General features: G+C 47.0%; 1 non-coding gene across 1 annotated transcript; it reads right to left on the bottom strand.

Moving 5' to 3' along the window:
- Positions 1–22,367: 22,367 nt before the first annotated feature.
- LOC132348305 (U6 spliceosomal RNA) lies at positions 22,368–22,470 on the bottom strand. The gene has a single exon (XR_009497429.1). It is a non-coding gene; the product is annotated as a U6 spliceosomal RNA (small nuclear RNA).
- Between the last annotated feature and the right edge of the window lie 206 nt (positions 22,471–22,676).

Below are 22,676 nucleotides of genomic sequence, written 5' to 3'. Positions count from 1 at the left end.
ATCCTTGGGTGATGTCAACTGCTTAGGTGTTACATGGAAAACCCACCCTGGGTTGCCAGGGTGGAGAGGAAGCTGGGCCTCATTATTGTATACTGAAGAGGTAGCCTTGCTGTGTGACCTTGGGTGAGTCACTTAACATCTGAGTCTCCAGTCTCTCATCTATAAAATGGGGGCACATAGATTTGTTGTCAGGATTAGATGAGTTAATACGTGTACAGAGGACTGCACAATGCCTGACCCCACAGTAAGCCCTCTGTTTGTAGGAGCTACTGTTACCCACCGTCAGCATCTTGAAGGAATTGTGCTTTCCCTTTGCTCAGACACTGTATCCAGGGAGGTCAAAGCCAGCAAGTGCTCCTTTCTCTCTCTGCGATACCCTGTCCACAGTGGCGAAAGGAAGAGAACTTGTGAGCCACCCCTGCTGGTGGTGCAGGACCCGGCAGCACCCTCTCCCTTCCCCACCCCCCGCAGACCTTCCTCCTCCCACAGCTTGGCACATGAGGAGGACACGGCAGATGGCTGCCCGGGTGTGAGAAGAGGCTTTTTTTTTTTTTAAGCAATGTTTGCCTGAAACCTGTTCCTCTCATGATTTATTATTAGGAGCCAGGCAGATGGTTCTGGCATGTCTGCCCTCTTGCTCCTTGTGTTCCCAAAGAAGAGGGGCAAGATGGCATCAGGGTAGTGTGTCCTCTGATGGGGTTACATCGAAATTCGCCCAGCTTCAGCTGTGGGGACACCCCCCCCCCTTTTAAAGCAGGACCCAGTAGTACTGAGAGACATTAGGTATTCAAAGAAGGGGAAAATGCTAACCCTATGAGCCCTATGGGGCTGTAAGATCCACTGCACCCCAACTCCCAGGCTTTAGGAGCTAGATTCTTAAACAAGAAACTTCTAGCTTTGCCACCCACTGAGGGGTCCTACAGTGCAGTGGTTTAAAGCATTGCTGTGTCAACCATCAGATCTCAGCAAAAATTCCTCCTTGGCCACTTGTAACTTTGAGCAAGTCATTTCAGTTCTCTGGGGCTTGGTTTCCTCATCTGGAAAATAGGAGAAATTCTAGAAGCCACTTCACAGGTTGTTCAGCATGTAAGGCACTAAGCCTGGCGCAAGGTAAGTCTTCAGTAAACAGTGGTTGTTATGATGTGGTGCGATATGGGTCTTTTCATAGGATGAAGGTTCAGCATAAAAAACATTTATGTGGGCTTATGGGGCATCCAGCATTCCTCTGTCTCCTGGTAGCAATACCTGGAATTTCCGGTGGGAAGCCACTCCCTCCCTTACTCCTGGTCATTTTTTACGCCCCTGAGGTTGACCCCACTCCATCAGCTTCTGGATTGGAACCTATGACTCTGGATGGGTCAATCAGAGTGCCAGATCCCTGGCCAGTCTGCATAATCCCAGCCCCCTGGCCTGAGTGATCATTTCAGGAATGGGCACATGACCTTGGCTAGTCCAAGCAGAGTGAATAGTGGAATTTAAGCTTGCACACACAGGAAGAGAGAAACTCTGTTTCCTGCTGCACTTTAACCTATGTGAATGAGGTTGGGAGTGGCTGGCAGCCATCTTGCCTCTTCAGGGAGCCTGAGAATAAAGCTATCACTGAGGACAGAAGACAAAATCAAGAGAAATTGAACCGTAGGGGAATCATCTGAGCCCCTGGATATAGCCAAGCCTGAAGATACCTCTGGGTCATGTCCAATTATATGAAGCAACATATTCTCCTAAAGCAATCCGAGATGAGTTTTCTATAGCTTGCAACCAAATGAGTTCTCATGCCTGAAGTACCTAGATCTCTTTAACATACAAACTAAGCCCCTACTATGTGCTAAACATTGTAGGGAATTCAGGGATAAGTTAACCTCCAAGGTGGTATGAACCCTGCCCAGGGTAAAATAGTGGAAAAGGCTGCGCAAAGGAGATGATTTTCAATTTGGGTTTTGAAGGATTGATAGGAGTTCACCATGCAGAGAAGAAAAGTGGGGAAGGAATTTGGGGTAAAGAGAACTGCCTGGGCAAAGGCTGAGAAGCAAGTGAATAAAAGGAGTGTTCAGAGACTGATGTGTGGTCTAGTGTAGGGGGCAGTACCCACTGGGAAGTGACTGGCCAAGAGGTCTGGAAAAGCCAAGATATTCCTTAAAAGCAGGGATGTAAGAAGATCAGCCTGTAAGAGACAAGTTAATTGCCTCCCAACAGTCACTTCTCCTTCATGAAGAGTTGTTGCTAAGGTAGTTGCCTGGCCAGGGGTTACACTTCCCAGCTCCTCCTGAACCCAGGCAGAGGTACGAATTCTCACCCATGGGATGTGAGCAGAGAGGTGTGTCACTTCCAGACCATGACTTTTTAAGAAGTGGATGTGACATTTCCATCCTCTCTTCCCTATCTGACATCTATGCGAGGTGCAGCCATAGATGGGCAGAGCCACAAGACAGGTCTCTTAAATCAACTTGTGGAGAAGTCACCTGCCAACCACGAACATCCTCACTGGACTGTTACAAAAAAGAGAAATTAATTTCTGTTGTGTTAAGTCAATGAAATGAGGGGGCATCTTTGCTACAGCAGCTAGTATGACTCTAAGAACACTCTGACTTCTTCCTTCCTAACAGGACTCTGAGCTTGTCCCTCCTCAATCTGCCCAGTTCCAGAGGATGAATCATGATTGGTTCCCACTAATCATAGTAACCCATTTCCCTTTGTCAATGATTGGTTGAAAGATGAACATGTGACTCAGATCTAGCCAATGAGACATAAGGAGATGTCTGTTCCTATTTCTTTGTGATAAAAAGAGCTTGTCCATGTTCCCCTCTCTTTTGCTTTTGGAAATTATTGTGAAGGTTATAATGGTTGGTGCTGGAGCAACCATCCTGTGACCAGGAGGAGAAATATCACTGTCACACTAAAGAGAACAAAGAAGAAATATGGGGGAAAATTTAGGGCCTCACTGACACTGTTTGCCACTGCCCCATCCTTGGAACCACCTACCCTAGGCTTCTTGTTAAGTGGAATAACTAAGTGTCACTATTGTTTAAGGCACCCTTATCAAGTATTTTGTTCATTGCAGCCTAGATCGTTCCTGCCCTACATGATCCACTATCTTGAAAATGATTCTCAAGCTGCTGGGTGATAAGAATATAGTGGCTGAGACTGTAAGACCTCTGGCGTTTCCCTAATATGTTCTAGAGGGTCTCTAGAGGGTTTGAGGACTAACTGATTTTTGGTAAATCATATTTGAAGGAAAATATCTAATGTTGGAAAATTCCCACAGGCAGGGAAGTGGAATAAAGACTATGGTTCCATAGCTTGATTTTTTCTGGAAGAGCCCTCAAGGTACAGGTAGAGGCTATAGCAGGATTTATTAGACTGATAAGGTTTGGGCAAAGGATACTCACTTTAGGAACTCTCTCAATTCTAGAATTTTGTGCAGCTCCGATTTCATATGGTGCAGGAGCTTTTCTATGTTTAAGGGCTCTTTTGATCCTAAGTGGATCTGTAATGCACCCTTCTAAAAGCATGAAATAAAGTATACTTGAAATTCACTGACAATGTGATTTCTCTCTCTGATCCTCAGTCTCCTGATCTATAGAATGGGGATACTCACCCCCACACTCAGCATAAAATAATGTATATAAAGCTCTTAGCGCAGTGCCTAGCACATAACAGGTGTTTGATGAATGTAACTTGTCTGTGAATCAGGATTTTCAAGTATCAGTTTATCTTGCCCTTGAGTTAACTGGTTGTGTTGTGTGTTTTTCCCCAGGAGCTGGAGGCTCCATCAACTCCTACCTTTTCGCTGATACATACACACACCCAGAACCAGGCTCCCCCTGGGATACCGGCTTTTCTCTGGCTTCCAGACACCAACACAAGCCTTTCCCTTTCTGTGCTCTGTGGGCTGGACCCACTCTGTTCCCTGGGAACAGATCGACCCCCATTCTCACAACTGGGCCTTCAGAGAGCACCTGCAAGGTGTCCTGGGCCCTGGCACACCACCCTCTTAGTCAGGGGTCTCAAACTTGAGGCCCACAGGGCAAATTCAACCTGCCTTCAGTTCTTTTTAGCAGGCAGTGTTTTAAGATGTGAATATGGGTCATGCAGTCACACTACTGGCTGCAGGCTTCATTCCTCCCCATTGCCTAACTCCTCTTCCCCTCAATTCCCACATTTCCTGTAACCGCCTGGAGCCAGCAGGAACTTGAGTATGCAGTTCCTGGGACGAATCTCAAAGCTGCCCGTTTGTGTGCGCTGGAAAGTGCTAAGAAATCTAGAGGTCCAGGTCAGGGAGCATCACAAACATGCCTCCTGCTCCCTGGACCTCAGTCTATCCACTACAGTATCTGTAGTCCTGGGCACATGATAAGCTCTTAGCAAATACTATTTAAATGAATAAAGTCTCCTCCCAGGCGGGAGAAGACTTTATTGTCTAATATTTAATTAGCTGGGGTAGAGGAGGCTGAATCCTTCTCTGCTTCTGAATTTTAACAATCTGAACTTAAAAGAAAATCCTGACCCCTGAAGGGCTCTGCAGGGCCCCTGGGACAGGCCACTACGTGGATTATAAATGCCAAGTCTGAGAGAGGAGGATCCTGTAAAAAAAAATGAAGCCAAGGCTGCGTGCATAACATGGTTTAAACATGTGCTTGGAGCACTAATCAAGCAGAGGTGCAGAAACACCCACAGATTTTTAAAAATTGGGATCGTTACGGGGGGAAATGGAAGTTTGTTGTACTTTCTTTGGAGTTATTTTACACACTGTAATTTATTTACGTTTAATTGAGGGGGGCCAAGATATTTTCCAGGTTTAGGGGCAGCTAAACGTCTGAAGGGGAGAGGGGCAGCCGCCACGTCTTTGCTTTCCCCAGCAGGGGGAGCTGTGGAGCAGCAGGCGCGGCTGCGCGCTCTGTGAAACTTACCAGGGACGCCCTGCAGGACGGCTCCCACCGCGTGTCCAACAGCCACCGCAGCTGCGTGTCCGACGGCGCCGGGAGGACTGATTGCTGCGCGCCTGTGCTGAGCCAACCCCCATTCTCACGTCCGGGTGTTCTCGGAACCCTGGAACGGGCGCCTTTGTGACTCGCACAGACGGGGCGTTTTCCCCTGGAAGGTGCTAGGAGGGTCCAGGGCCCTTAAGTGAGGACCAGAGCAGCTGGTGAGAGGAAAAGTGGTTTTTTTTGGGGGGGGGGGAACGACAGACTCCTCAACGACCGCTCCTCCCCCGCGGCGACCCCTCACCAGACTAGCCTCTAACCCTCACTCCACTAACTTCTTGACTCAATCACCGCTCTCTTTCCCTGACTCGGCCACTCACACCGCCATTCAATGGCCGTTCCATCTCCTCTCTCATTCACCCGCATGTCCTCTCACTGTCTCCCTACTACCCATCTCACACTCACGCGTACTTACAGCAACCCTGCTGGATACATACTTAACATGCACTACAAAGGAACCCAGATCTCTCTCTCTCTCTTTTTTTTTTTTAATAAATTTATTTATTTATTTATTTTTGGCTGTAGCTGCTTGGGTCTTTGTTGCTGCCCGCCGGCTTTCTCTAGTTGTGGCGAGCGGGGGCAACTCTACGTTGCAGTGCGTGGGCTTCTGATTGCGGTGGCTTCTCTTGCTGCGGAGCACAGGCTCTAGGCGCACGTGCTTCAGTAGTTGTGGCACGTGGGCTCAGTAGCTGTGGCTCACGGGCTTAGTTGCTCCGCAGCATGTGGGATCTTCCCGGACCTGGCCTTGAACCTGTGTCTCCTGCATTGGCAGGCGGGTTCTTACCCACTGCACCACCAGGGAAGTCCAGAACCCGGATCTTTCTGCTCTGCAAAAAAAGAGAGCGATAACTTGAGACAAATAACCACGGGTGCAGGGGAATCTGTCCATCAATTTTCTTTAGGAGCACCCACCCCACGCTCTGTGAGCTTGACATGGGCACCCCAGTCTGATCCAGGTCACCTGTGACTCCTGGCATGAGCCTTTTTCACTGGCCTAACCACATTTGATGGTTTAAAGATAGACATTTTTTCATACAAATGGCCCTGAAACATAAGCCAACCACTTCCTCTGGGGCTGGCTAAACTCAAGAAGCAGCCACATTACTGAAGGGAAATGATTAGGGGTACTGGTTTTCTAGGGTAATTTTGATGCATGTGATTTCCACCTTACCTCTAACCCCTTGAGTGAATTGTAGCTCAGTCTTACTAAGTTCTCCATTCTCTTATACCTAAACTCTTGGGACAAGATGTGTTTTAGAAGTTATTGTGTTTTTGGTTTCAGAAAGGTGATATGGTGCACAAGGAAGCATGTTGCCCCTGATGTTGCTGGCAGCCATGTTGTAACCATGAGGGAAGTTAGTGGGACATTATATTTTACTAATGGGATTTGGGCAACATGTCAAAATCAAACACATTAACATTTCTGCAAGAAAACATGAATATTAATGAAAAGTAGAATAAATAATGATCATAAGCAGGTTCATGTCAGGCCTTGATGATTCACACAAAATGTTTTGGGACAAGTGTTGCCAGCCTCATTTTACAGATGAAGAGGGAATTCCCTGGTAGTCCGGTGGTTAGGACTCCGTGCTTCCACTGCAGGGGGCAGAGGATCAATCCCTGTTCAGGGAACTAAGGTCCCACTCGCCATGCGTTGTGGCCAAAAAAAAAAAAAAAAGATTGTTTTCAATACAGATGAGGAAACTGAGGCTTGAGAAATAGAGTGACTTTTGCAGTAAGTGGGGGATTCAGGATTTGAACCCAGGGCTGTCTCTAGAGACCCATGCTTTATCACAATTCTGAGTGAAACCACAGCTCCAAACCTGAGAAGTACTTCTGGAAGCTGATATCTACCATCTATATGATATTTAAACGGCTGCTCTAGCCCTCAGCTCCATATATAGCCCAATGACTCATAATTTCAAGTGTCAACGACTGAAAAATGATTAAGTTCAATTAGGTTCAGGACTTGTTAAAAATAGGCTTTCCTCAGAAGAATTTACTCTCTGCTTTTATGGGCACAGATTTCAGCAGCCTCCATGCAGAGAAGTGCAAGGCTTTTTAAATTAGAACATGCCAGAATCAATTCTGCTAAAGGGATCTTCAGCTCCATCAGCCGGGCTTGGAGCAGAGTGAGATGCCAGCTTGCCAAAATGATGAGCTAGCGGTGGGAAATGTTGATGACAGCAGAGTCTACAGAATGGAGGAGAAAATGAGAATCGGGATGCAGAGGGGCTGGGCGAAGGCATTTCGCCACAGACCAGGAAGTTGATTGTCCAAGTGACTCTTTGACAACAAGGATCAGAAACCCACCTGAAATAACTCAAAATGGTTTTTTTTTTTGGCTCTCCAGCATCTGTTCCCCCTTCCTCCTTCCCAACAGATCCCAATTTGTTCAAGTAACCATCCCTCTCCCATTCAGCCTACATGGCCAAGAGAAATTGATTTTCACACACATCTCCAGGATAGCTCTCAATTACTCTTAGCCCATCACAGCCATCCCATCCTCCTTGCCAATGATTGGACCTGGAACCTAATTTTAAACCAATCTGTGCATAGCATTCTCCTGGAGACTGCAACTGGTCCAGGAATAGGCACATAACTGACAATGGCCTAATCAGACAGAAAGAAAGGACTTACAGTCCAGGGCTGGAAAGATGTTCTATTCTAGCTCTATGGATGACAATAAGGAAGCATGTTGCCCCTATTGTTGCTGGCAGCCCTCTTGTAACCATAAGGGAAGGCAATGTGAGAGCAAAGCCAACACATTATGGAGGGAAGAGCCTAGACAGAATTGCAGAACAGTGTAGCTGGAACTGTAATCATACCATACCTGAAATCCACCTTGGTTCTGCACTTCTTGTTAAAGGAATTAATACATTTTCTTATCGTTTAAGCCAGTCTGGATTCCCATTACTTGCAGCCAAAAGCATGCTAAATTATATGAATATCATGGTTATTGCATGTAAGCTGGAGGAAGATCCCCTTGAGGAACAAGAACCAAGAACTAGAAAGCTGTCAGAAATCAAGGCAGTTCCTCTCTCCAGCTCTCCCTCTGGAATCACCCGGTCTCTCAACTTGGCCTCTTATTTTCAAGACAAATTTTTCTTCCCCTCAGCTTGCTTCTTATGAATTCCCATTTTGAAACCCAGTTTAAAAGAAATCAATGTCTTCTTAATCTCAGCTTCCCAGGAAAGAGAACCCAATTTGGCCAGTCTAGATTTTATGTCCACTGTTGGCACAATAACAAGGGCCAGGGGGCCGCTATCAGGTGGCACCATGGCCCCTCCACAGGGACTGTGAAAATAATTCTCAAAAAACGGGAGGGCACAGTCATATAATGGAGAGAACACTGGACAAGGTGTTAAGATATCCAGGTTCTAGTCCTAGCTCTGCCACTGATGTGCTACACGCTCTTAGGAAAGTCAGTTGACCTCTCTGAGCCTTAATTTCTTCAGACTGCCAGGGCCAAATTGAGAACTTTAAAGCCTGAAAAGATTGTAAAGTATTTCATCCCACCTATGGCATTGAAAGTAAAACCAGTACTAATCCATAAGATAAGGGTCAGGTAGTCTGACAGGATTCTGACTTCTGCCATAATGCTTTCTCAAATGAAATAACAAACTGTTTGGGGGAAAAAAATGCTTCTGGATGTCCCTACGTCACTGGTGCCCTTGCTACTGCTTTCTTTTGTCTTTGGGTAACTCAGCAAAGGCTACCCACTCCAGCCCAGCCCTGCCGAGTGGCCTAATCTCCAAGTTGGTGGCATGTGGTGTCACCATATCCTTCTTTCTGCTATGGCTGACTGGACAAGAACCCCTCACCCAGGTTAGACAAATCAGAGCTTCTTTCCCAGAAAACAGAATTTGGACAAAAAATTCCTTGAGAAACAAAAGACTGATTAATAGGTGTGGGGTACAAGAGCCAAGAGATTGTGTGAAGTCAGGGCTGGGGCAGCTATTTTTCCCCAAGTATATGCACTGCTCAGAGGTTGAACACACACAAAGCCCTTCCCTCACATCTTCCTTGCTAATAAAACCCTGATTTGTGTTGCAGAATTGAGTGGAGAGCACTGAATCTCATAGAAAGTGAGCCCACTGAAATCTGGGGGTGGCCAATGAGATGTGAGGGGAAGTCCGCTTGGGGGATTTGGGAACAGATCCAAATGTTGGCTGAACCTCCAGTGCACGGAGGTGTGAGCCGAAGTGCCTGGGCCCAGGGGCAGGGGGGACTTGAGTTCTGTTCCTGCTGCAGAGCTGCAAACCCACCCAGGAATCGCGGACTGCCTAATTGCCTGCAATAATCTCCATGTCTGCCTACAGCAGCTTCTGTCATTTGCAATCAAAAACATCATATACCAAGAGAGCAGGCATTGTTGGTATTTAGAGTTTCAGATTCCTCCCTAATGGGATCCAGAACTGCCTCCCTCCTGGCTCCCTTCTACTGAAGCCAGAGTCACCAATTATAATCTCAGTGGCTGACTTTTGAGAAAAGGAGTGATAAGGAATCTGTATATCCTTCAGAAAGTAATGCAGCCTCATACAGCAAGAGCAATAAACATGTTTACACCCTTCAACCCAGGAAACCTAAATCTGGAGATTCATCCTAAGAAAACAAGTCAATGACAAAAAAAATAAATAAATAAAAAATAAAAAATCCGAAGACACAAAGATGCCCATTGTAACGTTATCTCTACAGGAGAATGAGCCTGTGCTATTGGGAGCCAGAATCCAGGCTCTCTGGTGGAGGGGGGCTGGGGCGGTGATAACTGGAAGGGGACTCAGGGGGCTTCCTGGGTGCTGGGAATGTTCTGTTTCTTGATCTGGTTACATGGATAAGCTCTCTTGTGAAAATTCATCAAGCTGTGCACTTCTGACATATCCCTTTTATATATGTATATTGTTCTTCAATAAAACAGTTCTCTACAAAGAAGAACAAGAGAAGGATTTTTTTTTTTTTTTTTTGGCCGAGTGGCTTGCAGAATCTCAGTTCCCGGAGCAGGGATTGAATCCAGGCCACAGCAATGAAAGTGCCAAGTCCTAACCACTAGACCACCAGGGAACTCCCAAGAGAAGGACTTTTTAAGTAACTTGTGGCAGGTCTATGAATGGGGGACATTCTGGAGTACTGAAAAATAGTTATACAAAAATAACCACATCTTTTGGGCATCTGCATAATACAACTGTATTGTTTTGCCCACCCCACCCCAATTCATTCTCCAGCCTCCTCTGCCTGCCCTGTGTTTCCCAGAAATCAGTAGTATGGCCCACATAACCCATGGGCTCCCTTGCCCTCGGGCTTCTGATTGGGTGTAGCCAATGGGAAGGACCAGCAGGAGATCAGAAGGCAGGGGGAGAGAGAGGTGGGGCATTTCTTTCAAACTCCCTCCTTGCTTCAATATCATGTCCCTGCTGGCGGCTACACACCTCCACAACTACAGCCTCTGTCTAGATGCCTCCCCCAGCTCCTGCCCTCGCTGGGCTTCGGTCACACTAGTTCCTCCCCCTGCTTCTCCCTGCCTTTACTGTGGTAATGGCTTCCCTGTTGCTAATCTCTCAGTGCCTCTACCTCCCTTCTCTGATCCCCTAACCCTGCCCACACTCTGAGAACAGTCCCTTCTTTAAGGTCCCTTGAGCATCTGAACTGGATTCAGTTTTGTTCCGGGGCCCTGACTGTTGCAGCCCCTCGCCCACCTTCCCCTGTGACAAGCAAGTGACCTTCCTGGATTCAGTGCTGCAGAGACTCTGCCCTCCGGAGGGGATGGGAGCCAGGCTGGGAGTGTAGCCAGCATTAATTTCAATTTGGCACCAGGAGCGGTGCCAAATGCTTCGGTCTTTTTGAAAAAGCAAATAACTGGGCTCTCCCCCCTCCCCATATGTGCTATCATCCTCTCCCTGTCATGGTCCCACCCCTGTGGGCGAGGCAATGAGCAGGTAGAGCACGCTGAGCTAGGAGAGAGAGGGAGAGGGAAAGAGAAGACTCTGGATGCCACTATATTACCCTGGTGCCCCAAGCAGTAGTACACACCCGCCGTGCCACTCAACTGCTCTAAGGAAAGATAGTCTCTGTCTGGCCACCTCTTCAAGGGGAAACTGATGCTTCACTGTGGCAGATCCTGCCATTTGCCTCCCCAATATCTACTCTCTGGTTCCTTCCTTTTCTTACTTTTATTGCGGATAACAGCTCCCCTTGAATTGGAGCTGGCCTTGTGACTTTTGCTTTGACCCATAGAATGCTGCAGAAGTGATGCTGTGCCACTTCCAGGCGTAGGGCTTAAGAAGGCCTGGCAGCCTCCACTCTTGCCCTGGAAGCCAGTCACCGTGAAAGACACTTCATTACTCAGAGACCACCATGCTGTGAGGAACCCCAAGTAGCCACATAAAGAGGCCACGTGGAAGAGCACCAAGGCCCTAGACATGTGAGTGAAGCTTTCTTGGATCTTCCAGCCTGGCTCAGCTGCCAGCTGAATGCATTTCAGTGAATGGCCCCAGCCAACACCATGTGGGACAGAAAACCCCCCCAGCTGTACTCATGTCAACCCACAGAAGTGTAAGAAATAATAACTTGTTGTTTTAAGCCACTAAGTTTTGGCATGGTCGGTTGCACAGCGACGGATAACTGAAAGACCTTTCCATCTCGTTGGGACCGTGTTCTGCGGGGCTTTGATGCCTGGAGCTGAGTCAGCTTCTTGGGATTATACGGAGCCACGTCACCAACATGCTGAACAGAAAAAAGGCAAAAGAGAGAAAAGGTCTGGGTCCTGGAGGATACTGTTGAGTTGCCTAACTAAAGCTGGAAGCTTCCTCCTCAAGACTTTTTGTTATGTCAGGTTGAATTAAACATCTTATTTCTTAAGCCTCTATTAATTAGTTCTTTTGTTACTGGCTGCTGAACTCACGCCAACTGATATAGTAGATTGGTTTCAAATATCGAGCGATATGATACTTGTAAGGCTCTGTAGTAAGCATATCTTTTTACTCTGATGCCTTGACATCTCGGGGCCTTGCTGACACTAGAAAGGACTGCCCCTCTCAAGATTAGCTAATTCCTAGAGAGAGCAAACAACTCACCTGGGAGTGGGCCTTTCCCCTGCAAACCAACCAATCCAAAGCCCACGCCCCAACCATCTACTTTATCAAGCTCTTAGCTCCAGGCCAATATCCCCCTGCCTTAATCACCCCAGGGCCAGGTACCAGACAACTGGGGAAGGAACCTGCACCCTAGAGCCTGCTATAAGTAATCAAATGAGCCAATCCTAAACCTTCTCAGCCTGCTTACTCTGCCTTGCACGTTTCTTCCTGCAGAAACTACAGTAAAACCTCCTGCCCACGTTTTCCCCACACTCCCTCTGCCTCCTGACTGACCCTGGTGCTTCCCCATGTGCCTTTCCCTACACTGTGAAATAATAGAAAAATACATATATTGGTCTCTGCCCCTGGTTCCTGACACAGGGTTCCTAAAACCCTTGGAATTTCCTAAGTGAGAAGAGCATTAAGCACATCTTTTGCCCTAATATTTGATCTTGATCCCAGTTCCTGACACAGATTTCCTAAATTCTTTGGAATTTACTGGGTGAGAGGTGTGTCTTTTGTTCAAATGAGGTGATTTGTGGTGGCCTTTTGGATGGGGTCTGGTCACCAGAATAACCAACCCATAATAAGAAGCTTGGAATTTTCAGCCTGCCCCTCCCCCCCATTCTCCAGAAGGAGGAGAGGGCCTGAAAATGGAGTTAACGATCAAACGTGCCTATGTGATGAAGCCTCCATAAAAATCCCCAAAGTATGGAGTTTGAAAAGCTTCCAGGCTAGTGAACGTGTGGAGGTGCTGGGAGGGTGATATGCTCTCAGAGAGGGCATGGAAGCTCTGCACCCCTCCCCCCATACCTTGCTCTATGCATCTCCATCTGGCTGTTCCTGAGTTATATCCTTTATTATATAATAAACTGGTGAACGTAAGTCAGTGTTTCCCTGAGTTCTGTGAGCTGTTCTAGCAAATAATCGAATCCAAGGGGGAGGAGGTCATCGGAACCTCTGATGTATAGCCAAGTTGGACAGAAGTTGTGGGTAACCTGGGGACCTATGACTTGGCAATTGGCACCTGAAGTGGGGGGCAGTGTCATGGGGCTCCAGCTAGACGGTGTCAGAATTGAGTTAAATTGTAGGACACCGGGCTTCCCTGGTGGCGCAGTGGTTGAGAATCTGCCTGCCAATGCAGGGGACACGGGTTCGAGCCCTGGTCTGGGAAGATCCCACATGCCACGGAGCAACTGGGCCCATGAGCCACAATTACTGAGCCTGCGCGTCTGGAGCCTGTGCTCCGCAACAAGAGAGGCCGCGATGGTGAGAGGCCCGCGCACCGCGATGAAGAGTGGTCCCCACTTGCCGCAACTAGAGAAAGCCCTCGCACAGAAGCGAAGACTCAACACAGTCATAAATAAATAAATAAATAAATAAATAAAAGAACGTGAATTTCTTTAAAAAAAAAAAAAAGCAAACTGGGCTATTCATTTCAGTAACAGTCAAGTGGTCTTAGTTTGCATTCAATTTCCAATCAGTTTCTCAATCTATTTCATCTGAAGTCTTCACATTACCCACTATAAAAAATACCTATTAAAAAAAAAAATTGTAGGACACCCAGCTGGCATCACAGAGAATTGCATGGTGTGGGAAAAAAACTCACACATCTGGTGTCAGAAGTGTTGTGAGTGTGGTAATAGTGTGAGTAAAGAAGGAACACAGGAGAAGTGAGTTCTTTTTAAACATCTGTGTCTGCTGTGCCTATTTCTAGGGATGTGAGAGTATAAACTTCTTCCTTCATGGCAGTCATTTCCACGTCTGTGTGTCTTACCACACCTGATTAAAACAAATCCCAGGTACCCTTGAAATAGGCATGATGCCTGGTGCCTGGGGTGCCTGAGGGCATCAGCTGTCAATAATACTGTGCGGAGGATACAAAGACACAGTTCAGACCTCTAGGAGCTTATATTCTAACTGAGGAAATTGTCTGCTGGGACAAGACTCAAGTGGCTATTGCCCCAAGCACAGCCCAGTGTCCCTTGAATGTCGAGGGGTGACAGAGCCCTGGGAGAGCTCAGGCTCATGGGCTCCCAGACCCTGGGCATTGTCTCCCCTCCTGGGAACGCCCTCTGGGCAGAACCTGAGCCAGGCTGGGGCTGAGCAAGGTGCTGGGCGAGGCAGCTGGAGGGTGAAAACCAAGCGCCAAGGCCAGCAGTAGGCCTGGCCAGAGGAGCAGGCTCCCGGGGGCAGAATCACGGGGAGTTTTCTGGATTGCTGAGCTCCAGAACTGGGCTGCCCTATAGAGAACCTGCAACTTTTAGTGGGAGGCAGGATTTGCCAATTAAAGGGGCTGAGCCAGTTTAAATACCTGCTTTTCCTTGTCCGCCCTCCCCAGGGTTTCTGGAATGGGAGCAAGAAGGGACACCCCACAGAGTTCAGAAGTTGAAGAATTTGGGCTTCAGTCTAACAGACTCGTGTGTAAATCTCCGCTTTGCCTCTTAGAGCTCTATAGCCTGAGGCAAGTCACGTCCCCTCTCTGAGCCTCATCTTCTCTTCTGAGAAATAGGAGTAACAACTACCTACCCATGGACTCTCTGAAAATCAGTGCTTAGGCTAGCACATAGTAAATGCACAATAACTTGCTGGTTATTATTATTCAGAAAAATCTAATTAGGGATCTGATTAGGGTTGACTGTCAGGAAGGAGAAAAGAGTATAGTTTCTCGGTCTTTCCAAGGACACACTAGTAGGCTGTACTGCTGATCATAAATATTCACTGCCCATCCCGTGTTGAACTCAGATGTGGTCACGTGACCTACTCTGGCCAATGAAATGTGGACAGAAGTGACGCATTACTTCTGGGCAGAAGCTTGAAGAGCTAGTGTGTGGTCCATCAGGCTCTCTCCCCTCCGCCACTCTGCCTGGCAATTTCCAGGTGGGCTGCTCCCTTAGCTTGGGTCTCAGAGTGAGCTCTGCTTCATAGTATGCATGGAGTGTGTGGGTCAGGGTGGCTGACAGAAAAAAGGAAACCACTGCAGTCATTTTAACAGAGAATTAGACTGAATGTTGGAGGGCTGAAAACGCACAGGAGAGCAACTAGGCAACACAGAGATGCTAATACAGGAAGCAGCCACTGTCCCTGGGGCCAGTGGACAAAGGGTGGAGGTTGGAGTGTCAGAACCCAGAGCCTTGGAAGAGAGACCCCCTCAGAGCTGGGACTCAGACCTCAAAGTGGGGAGTGCTCGGCACTGTGGGGACACAAGGAGGCTGGATCCAGGGGTGTGTGTAAAAAACCCAGAGACTGGAACCAGTAGCCACTGCCAGGATGCAGAAGTGTTGCTTGGGTGACCTTGACCTGAACAGACAACAGAAGGAAGGAGCAAGTCCCTTCTCTTTCCTCCAGGCTGTCCAGAGCTTGGAGAGCCTACCAGGAGCAGCTGACAAACCAGGAATGTGGCTAGTGGGGTCCCAGCCCCAGCATCACAGAGCAGCGTATGGGAGGGCAGCTTTGGAGCTGAGAGACAGCAGCTTAATAACTAGCATGTGGCGTGAGAGTGAGAAACAAACACTTGCCACTGAGTTATTGGGGCTCTTTGTCACTCAGCATAGCCTAGTCCATCCTGACTATCCTGTAGCCTAGACCCCAGGCCTGAATCCTAAGTCCCCTCCAAGTGCAATGTGGGGCTTCCCTTCTTACTTCTTTACCTCCTCACCTGCCTTATATCAAATGTTTTCCCTTTCCAAGAGGTTCTAGAAGCCTCTAAACATTAACCCTCTGAGAGAGGCAGGACTCCTGGTCCTTTGCAAAGGGAAGAAAGAGAGGTGAAGAAACTTGTTCAAGGTCACACAGAGCATTAATTGTACTACTCAGACTTGACCCCAGGATTGCTGACTCCCAAACCTGGTTGCCTGGAGAACTTGGTATTAAAAACAACAACAACAACAACAACAACAGATGCCCAGACCTCAAGCCAGGAGATTCAAATTCAGGAAGTCTGAGAGGGTCTTGATAATGTCTGTTTAAGAACAGCAATAATACATGCAAAGATTTATATAGCACTTGCTTCATACCAGGCATTATTCTAAGTGCCTTAAGTACCTGAACTCATTTAATCCTCAACACAACCCTATGAGGTCTGTGTTATTCTTTTCCCATTCTACAGATGAGGAAACACAGGCACTTCTGTGTAACAAGTGGGAAATTTGATGCAAGGGAATATCAGATTCTTTCAGGAATTGCAAATTGTTTGGCCCACAGTGGCCAACACTTAAAAATCAGGAGCATTCATGCAAAAGAAGATAGAGTACGGTGCTAAGAGCAGAATGCTGGAGCCAGGCTGACCAGGTTTGAAGCTAGGGTGATCAACAGTCCTGGTTCTCCCAGACTGAAGAGTTTCCTGGGAGGTGGGGCTTCTAGTGTCCTGGTTTTAACCAGGACGGTTGGTCACCCTATATTCCATTTCTACCACTTGCTAGTATGTAACTTTAGGACAAAACATGTGACCCCCTCAGTTTCCCCATCTGTAAAATGGGGATAATAACAGTATCTACCTTACAACATTCAGTCAATATTTAAGGTGTTTCGAAACTGCCTGAGTGTTTGCCATTAATATGATTATTAAAACTTAGATTTCCAGATTTAGTTCCCTTTAAAGATTGGACGATCTGACGACAAATAACCTATATTCTTATTTATCTAATTATTTAGCAAACATTATATATAGTGCTTTTTACTACATACCAGGGACTGTTCTAGGTGTTTGCAAACATTCATTCATACAGAACATCTCTATGAAGTGGGTTTTATTATTGTCCAATTTTACAGATGAGGAAACTGAGTCACAGGGAGAGGAAGTGACTTGCCCAATGTCATACAATGAGTAAGAGGCAGAGCCAGGCTCCAAATCCAGCCCATCTGGCTCTATTCAGTGACCGTCAACTAGCACTGAGTCTTAACTGCCCCCTTGAGAAGGGCATGAACTCCCCGGATTTTCTATCTCCCTGATTTTCTATCTCCATTCCTCCCAGACCCTTTGAGCTCCGTGTTTTCCGCCCCTGCATCCCTGGGGGTCTCAACCGCAACGGCACCTTTTCTAAATGATCCCAGGGAACAGAGTTTGAGGTCACTAAGTCAGCTTTCATTTTCTGGGTCCCAGGCTTTCTCGAAAAACGTCCTCTCCTCCAAGAGATTTAGATTAATCCCCTTATCCAGTGGCTCAGGATCAGGCAGACAGTCAGGTCACCTGCTACGGCCTGGCCAGACCGGATTACCTGCCGTGACCCCAAAATTCACTCATGCACACCTGCTGCTGAGACATTTGCTGATTAATAACAGCAGGGACTTTGGGGATGGTGTGTTTTTCACCTTCTGGGAAACTCTCTGGCTTGAACACGGAGGCCGCCTGATGTCAGGCTGTAGATAAACACGCCTCTCTTAACCCCTTTTCCCCATCCCCCCAGCTACCCACCCTGAATCTGCATCATTTGAAAGCTCCACCAGATTCCACATAAATTGATGTCCCAGAAAATAAAAGCTGATCGAGTCAATGGTCATCAAATTAAAGAATTTGAGAGCTGCCAGAATGTTCACAAATCATCCGGTCAGGGTTGTGTGATGAACGTCTGTCGAGTTTTCCTACTTTCTTGTGGTAAGGGCACCCCAGTATCCCTTTGACCCCTCTCAGTCTGTGAGGTTTGGGGGGCCGCCCCCATGGTGTCTGGATGCAGGCGGCCTGGATGAGGCTGCGTTTGTCTCCCTACAGCCCGGCTCCTTCGTAAAGCTACAGCTCTCACCAGTTCCCAGAGCAGCCTTTCCCTTCGTGCCTTCGGGCCCCGGGCTCCCCGCTCCTGCCAGTCCCAGAAGTGTCACCACCCGCTGCTGGTTCCCTTTCTCCTGCTCACAGCTGTTACAAGCCCTTCATTAATGATCATCAGTTACCCCCATGTCCCCTGTGGGACCCTAACTGATTGGCACCCCTGCAGGTGGATACACCAGTAGCCCTTCTGACAGCTGAGCACCGCTCTCACCCCCAAGTCTGTTTCCCCAGGCCCAAGAACTCATCTGCTTCCCTCTCATTGAAAATTCTACTGCCATCCTCTTTCTTTTAGGGTTGCCCTTCTCACACTTAGTTTCAGAGTGGGGTTCAGTCTCCCAGCAGCCCTCAACCTCACCACTCTGAGTTACTCTCACTGTGCACCAGGCACTATGCTCGGGATTTTCACAGGCATGAAAGTGAGTTCATTGGCTACCTATCCCTGCAGGAAAATCCAGGTGGGGAAGTTACATGACTTCATCAATCTCCCAAAGTTCAAACTGTCATAGAGGCTGAACTGTTCTCCAGGTTTGGCAAATCGCTCGTGGGCAGGAGGTCATGCTGGTTACAGGCTTGGGCTGTGGAGCAGACAGACCTGAGCTCAAATCCCACCTCTGCCATGTGTTAGCTGTGTGACTTGGGCAAGTGACTTAACCTCTCTGGGCCTCTGTTCCTTCATCCAGGCGGCCATGTCACACAACTCCAGGAGGTAGTCATTCACACTGTGGCACCAGAGGGCACCAGTTTTCACAGGCTATGGAGTGAACGCCAACCCAGGAGCCCAGCAAGGAGAAGCGCTGACGATATTACCTCCCTGGATTATTGTTGTCAGTGGTCACTATAGCAAGAGTAAGCACTCAGCAATCAACCCAATAACAGAAGAGGAAACTGAGGTTCAGAGAGGTTAAATGATATGTCCCAAGTCACACATTAAAAAGTGACTGAGTCAGCACTTGAATTCAGGTTTCTTTTCATCCAGAGCCTGTGCCCTCTCTAGTCTGCTGGCCTCCAGTTTGGATAGCTACTACGCCACACACGTGTTCACAGCCACAGTGCACCCTTTTCCCCTCAGAGCACGGTTACCATCTCCAATGAGTTTTCTCTCAAGTGCAAACGGTTGTCTCCCCTCTCTCCTTCCCCCACCCCTGCAGAACTCCACGCAGACCCTCCCTTTGTTCTTAACAGTCCCCTTCTGGCCACTGGTACTTAGATCATCACGTTGGATCCTGCGGCAGACATCACTAATCAATCCGGGAACTCCTTCCCCGCAGATCCAGGATGCAGGAGTCCAGGCAGGTAGCCATTACCCGCTGATTCTAGCATTCTGTCAAGAAAAAAAAAAAAAACAACACATTTGCTATTCCTTCTCGAGATTGTAATCTCCTTGAGAGCAGCAGTAGAGTCGTAATCAGCTCTGCCCACTTCCTGCCCCAAAATAGTTATAAGTTTTCATATATTAAGAACTCAGGAAAGTTTTGTGGATGGAAGAATTGTCTTTCCTTCTTATAAGCATGTGACTTTGGACAAGTACCTTCATCTTTCTAACGTCAAACGGAAATGGAAGCTCAGAAAAATGAAGGGACTTGCCCAAGGTCACACAGCTGGTAAGAAGGGGAACAAATTACATCAAATAGAGACAAGATCTTCACTATATACCATTGGAGGTGTGGATGCACGTGGAATTCTTAGCACACTGCTTGGCACCTGGTATGAGCTCGATAACACCAGACTTCTTTTGTATAAAAATGGATTGGCTCTGTTCCGTGGCCACAGCCTTGCATAAAACTGTTCTCAAGGGCTCTCTGGCCAGAATCCTTCCTTGATAGGAAAACACAAAAGGCCCCAGAAAGCCCAGGTTACTGGCTCACAGACTTGTGAGAATGTACACTCTGGAATACTGGGGCAGAGTAATCTTTCTTGTTCTAGACTGGGCTGGATTCAGGAGCTCTGAGATTGTACTCTTGAGACCCCAGTTTGCCCAGCAGAGAAGCAGAGGTTGGAATGCTGATCCCAAAGGTCTCTCTGACATTCAAAGCTGTCTTCTACTGCTCCCTCCCCATGACCAAAGCAAGTTCGTGGGCAACAATGATCTTCCCAGCCTATTGAGCAACCCTGGGCTGCTACACAGCTGCAGGGAAGGTGGGGACCCAGGAGGCTGGGCCTGGCTCTGAAACAGACCACAACTTCCTGTGGGACCAGCTGGCCAGGGAAGGCACGACCCTTGATGGAGTCTTTCTTTTTCTCTTTCTTTTTCTTTCTTCCTCCTTTCCTCCCTTTCTCCCTTCTTCCCTCCCTCCCTCCTTCCCTTTCACCTTTCTTTCTTTCTTTCCTTCCTCCCTTCCTCCCTGACTCTTTCTTTCTCCCTCTTTCTTTCTTTCAATTAATTTTTATTGGCATATAGTTGCTTTACAATGTTGTGTTAGTTTCTACTGTACAGCAAAATGAATCAGCTATACGTATACATATATCCCCTCTTTTTTGGATTTTCTTCCCATTTAGGTCACCACAGAGCACTGAGTAGAGCTCCCTGTGCTATACAGTAGGTTCTCATTAGTTATCTATTTTGTTCATAGTATCAATAGTGTATATATGTCAATCACAATCTCCCAATTCCTCCCTCTCCCCCTTCCCCCCTTGGTATCTGTACATTTGTTCTCTGTGTCTGTGTCTCTATTTCTGCTGTGCAAATAAGATCATCTATACCATTTTTCTAGATTTCACATATATGCGTTAACATATGATATACGATATTAGGATATATGATACTTGTTTTTCTCTTTCTGACTTCACTCTGTATGACAGTCTCTAGGTCCATCCACGTCTCTATAAATGACCCTATTTTGTTCCTTTTTATGGCTGAGTAATATTCCATTGTATATATATATACCACATCTTCCTTATCCGTTCCTCTGTTGATGGACATTTAGGTTGCTTCCATGTCCTGGCTACTGTAAATAGTGGTGCAATGAAAATTGCGGTGCATATGTCTTTTTTTTTTTTTTTTTTGTGGTATGCAGTTTTTTTTTTTTTTACTCCTCAATACATCATGAACATTTTTTTCCATGTCAGTGTATATTCTTTTCTTTTTTTTTTTAAATTTTATTTATTTATTTTATTTATGGCTGTGTTGGGTCTTCGTTTCTGTGCGAGGGCTTTCTCTAGTTGTGGCAAGCGGGGGCCACTCTTCATCGCGGTGCGCGGGCCTCTCGCTATCGTGGCCTCTCTTGTTGCGGAGCACAGGCTCCAGACGCGCAGGCTCAGTAATTGTGGCTCATGGGCCCAGTTGCTCCGCGGCATGTGGGATCTTCCCAGACCAGGGCTCGAACCCCTGTCCCCTGCATTGGCAGGCAGACTCTCAACCACTGCGCCACCAGGGAAGCCCTGTCTTTTTGAATTATGGTTTTCTCTGTGTATATGCCCAGTAGTGGGATTGCTGGGTCATATGGTAGTTCTATTTTTAGTTTTTTAAGGAACCTCCATACTGTTCTCCATAGTGGCTGTATCAATTTACTTTCCCGCTAACAATGCAGGAGGGTTCCCTTTTCTCCACACCCTCTCCAGCATTTGCTGTTTGTAGATTTTTTTTGATGATGGCCATTCTGACTGGGGTGAGGTGATACCTCATTGTAGATTTGATTTGCATTTCTCTAACAGTTAGTGATGTTGTTGAGCATCTTTTCATGTATTTGTTAGCCACCTGTATGTCTTCTTTGGAGAAATGTCTATTTAGGTCTTCTGCTCATTTTTGGATTGGGTTGTTTGTTTTTTTGATATTGAGCTGCATGAGCTGTTTGTATATTTTGGAGATGAATCCTCTGTCAGTTGCTTCGTTTGCAAATATTTTCTCCTATTCTGAGGGTTGTCTTTTCATCTTGTTTATAGTTTCCTTTGCTGTGCAAAAGCTTTTAAGTTTAATTAGGTCCCATTTGTTTATTTTTGTTTTTATTCTCATTACTTTAGGAGGTGGGTGAAAAAAGATCTTGCTGCGATTTATGTCAAAGAGTGTTCTGCCTATGTTTTCCTCTAAGAGTTTTATAGTGTCTGGTCTTACATTTAGGTCTTTAATCCACCTTGAGTTTATTTTTGTGTTTGGTGTTTGGAAGTGTTCTAATTTCATTCTTTTACATGTAGCTGTCCAGTTTTCCCAGCACCACTTATTGAAGAGGCTGTCTTTTAAAAATATGGAACAGGCTTCCCTGGTGGCACAGTGGTTAAGAATCCGCTTGCCAATGCAGGAGACACAGGTTTGAGCCCTGGTCCGGGAATATCCCACCTGCCGTGGAGCAACTAAGCCCATACACCACAACTACTGAGCCTGTGCTCTAGAGCCCGTGAGCCACAACTACTGAGCCTGCATGCCACAACTACTGAAGCCTGTGCACCTAGAGCCCATGCTCTGCAACAAGAGAAGCCACCGCAACGAGAAGCCTGTGCACCTCAACGAAGAGCAGCCCCTGTTCGCCGCAACTAGAGAAAGCCTGCGCGCAGCAATGAAGACCCAATGCAGCCAAAAATAAATAAATTTTTAAAAAAATTAGTTCCTTCAAAAAAAATTTTTTTAATATTGAACGCTTCACAAATTTGCATGTCATCCTTGCACAGTGGCCATGCTAATCTTCTCCGTATCGTTCCAAATTTGGTATATGTGCTGCTGAAGCGAGCTTGCTTTTTCTTTCTTCCCTTCTTTCTTTCCTTCTTTCCTTCCTCCCTCCCTCCCTCCTTTCTTTCTCTCTCTCTTTCTTCTTTCTTTCGTTCTTTCTCCCTCTCTTTCCTCCCTTCCTTCCTCTCTCTTTCTCTCTTCCTTCCTTTCTTTTTCCCTTTCTTCCTTCCTTCCTTCCTTCCTCCCTCCCTCCCTCTCTCTCTCCC

The sequence above is a fragment of the Balaenoptera ricei genome, chromosome 14, assembly GCF_028023285.1.
Source record: "Balaenoptera ricei isolate mBalRic1 chromosome 14, mBalRic1.hap2, whole genome shotgun sequence".
In the NCBI taxonomy this organism is placed as follows: domain Eukaryota; kingdom Metazoa; phylum Chordata; class Mammalia; order Artiodactyla; family Balaenopteridae; genus Balaenoptera; species Balaenoptera ricei.
Note: the sequence above shows the minus strand (reverse complement) of the source record. Positions and strands in the feature narration are given on the sequence as shown.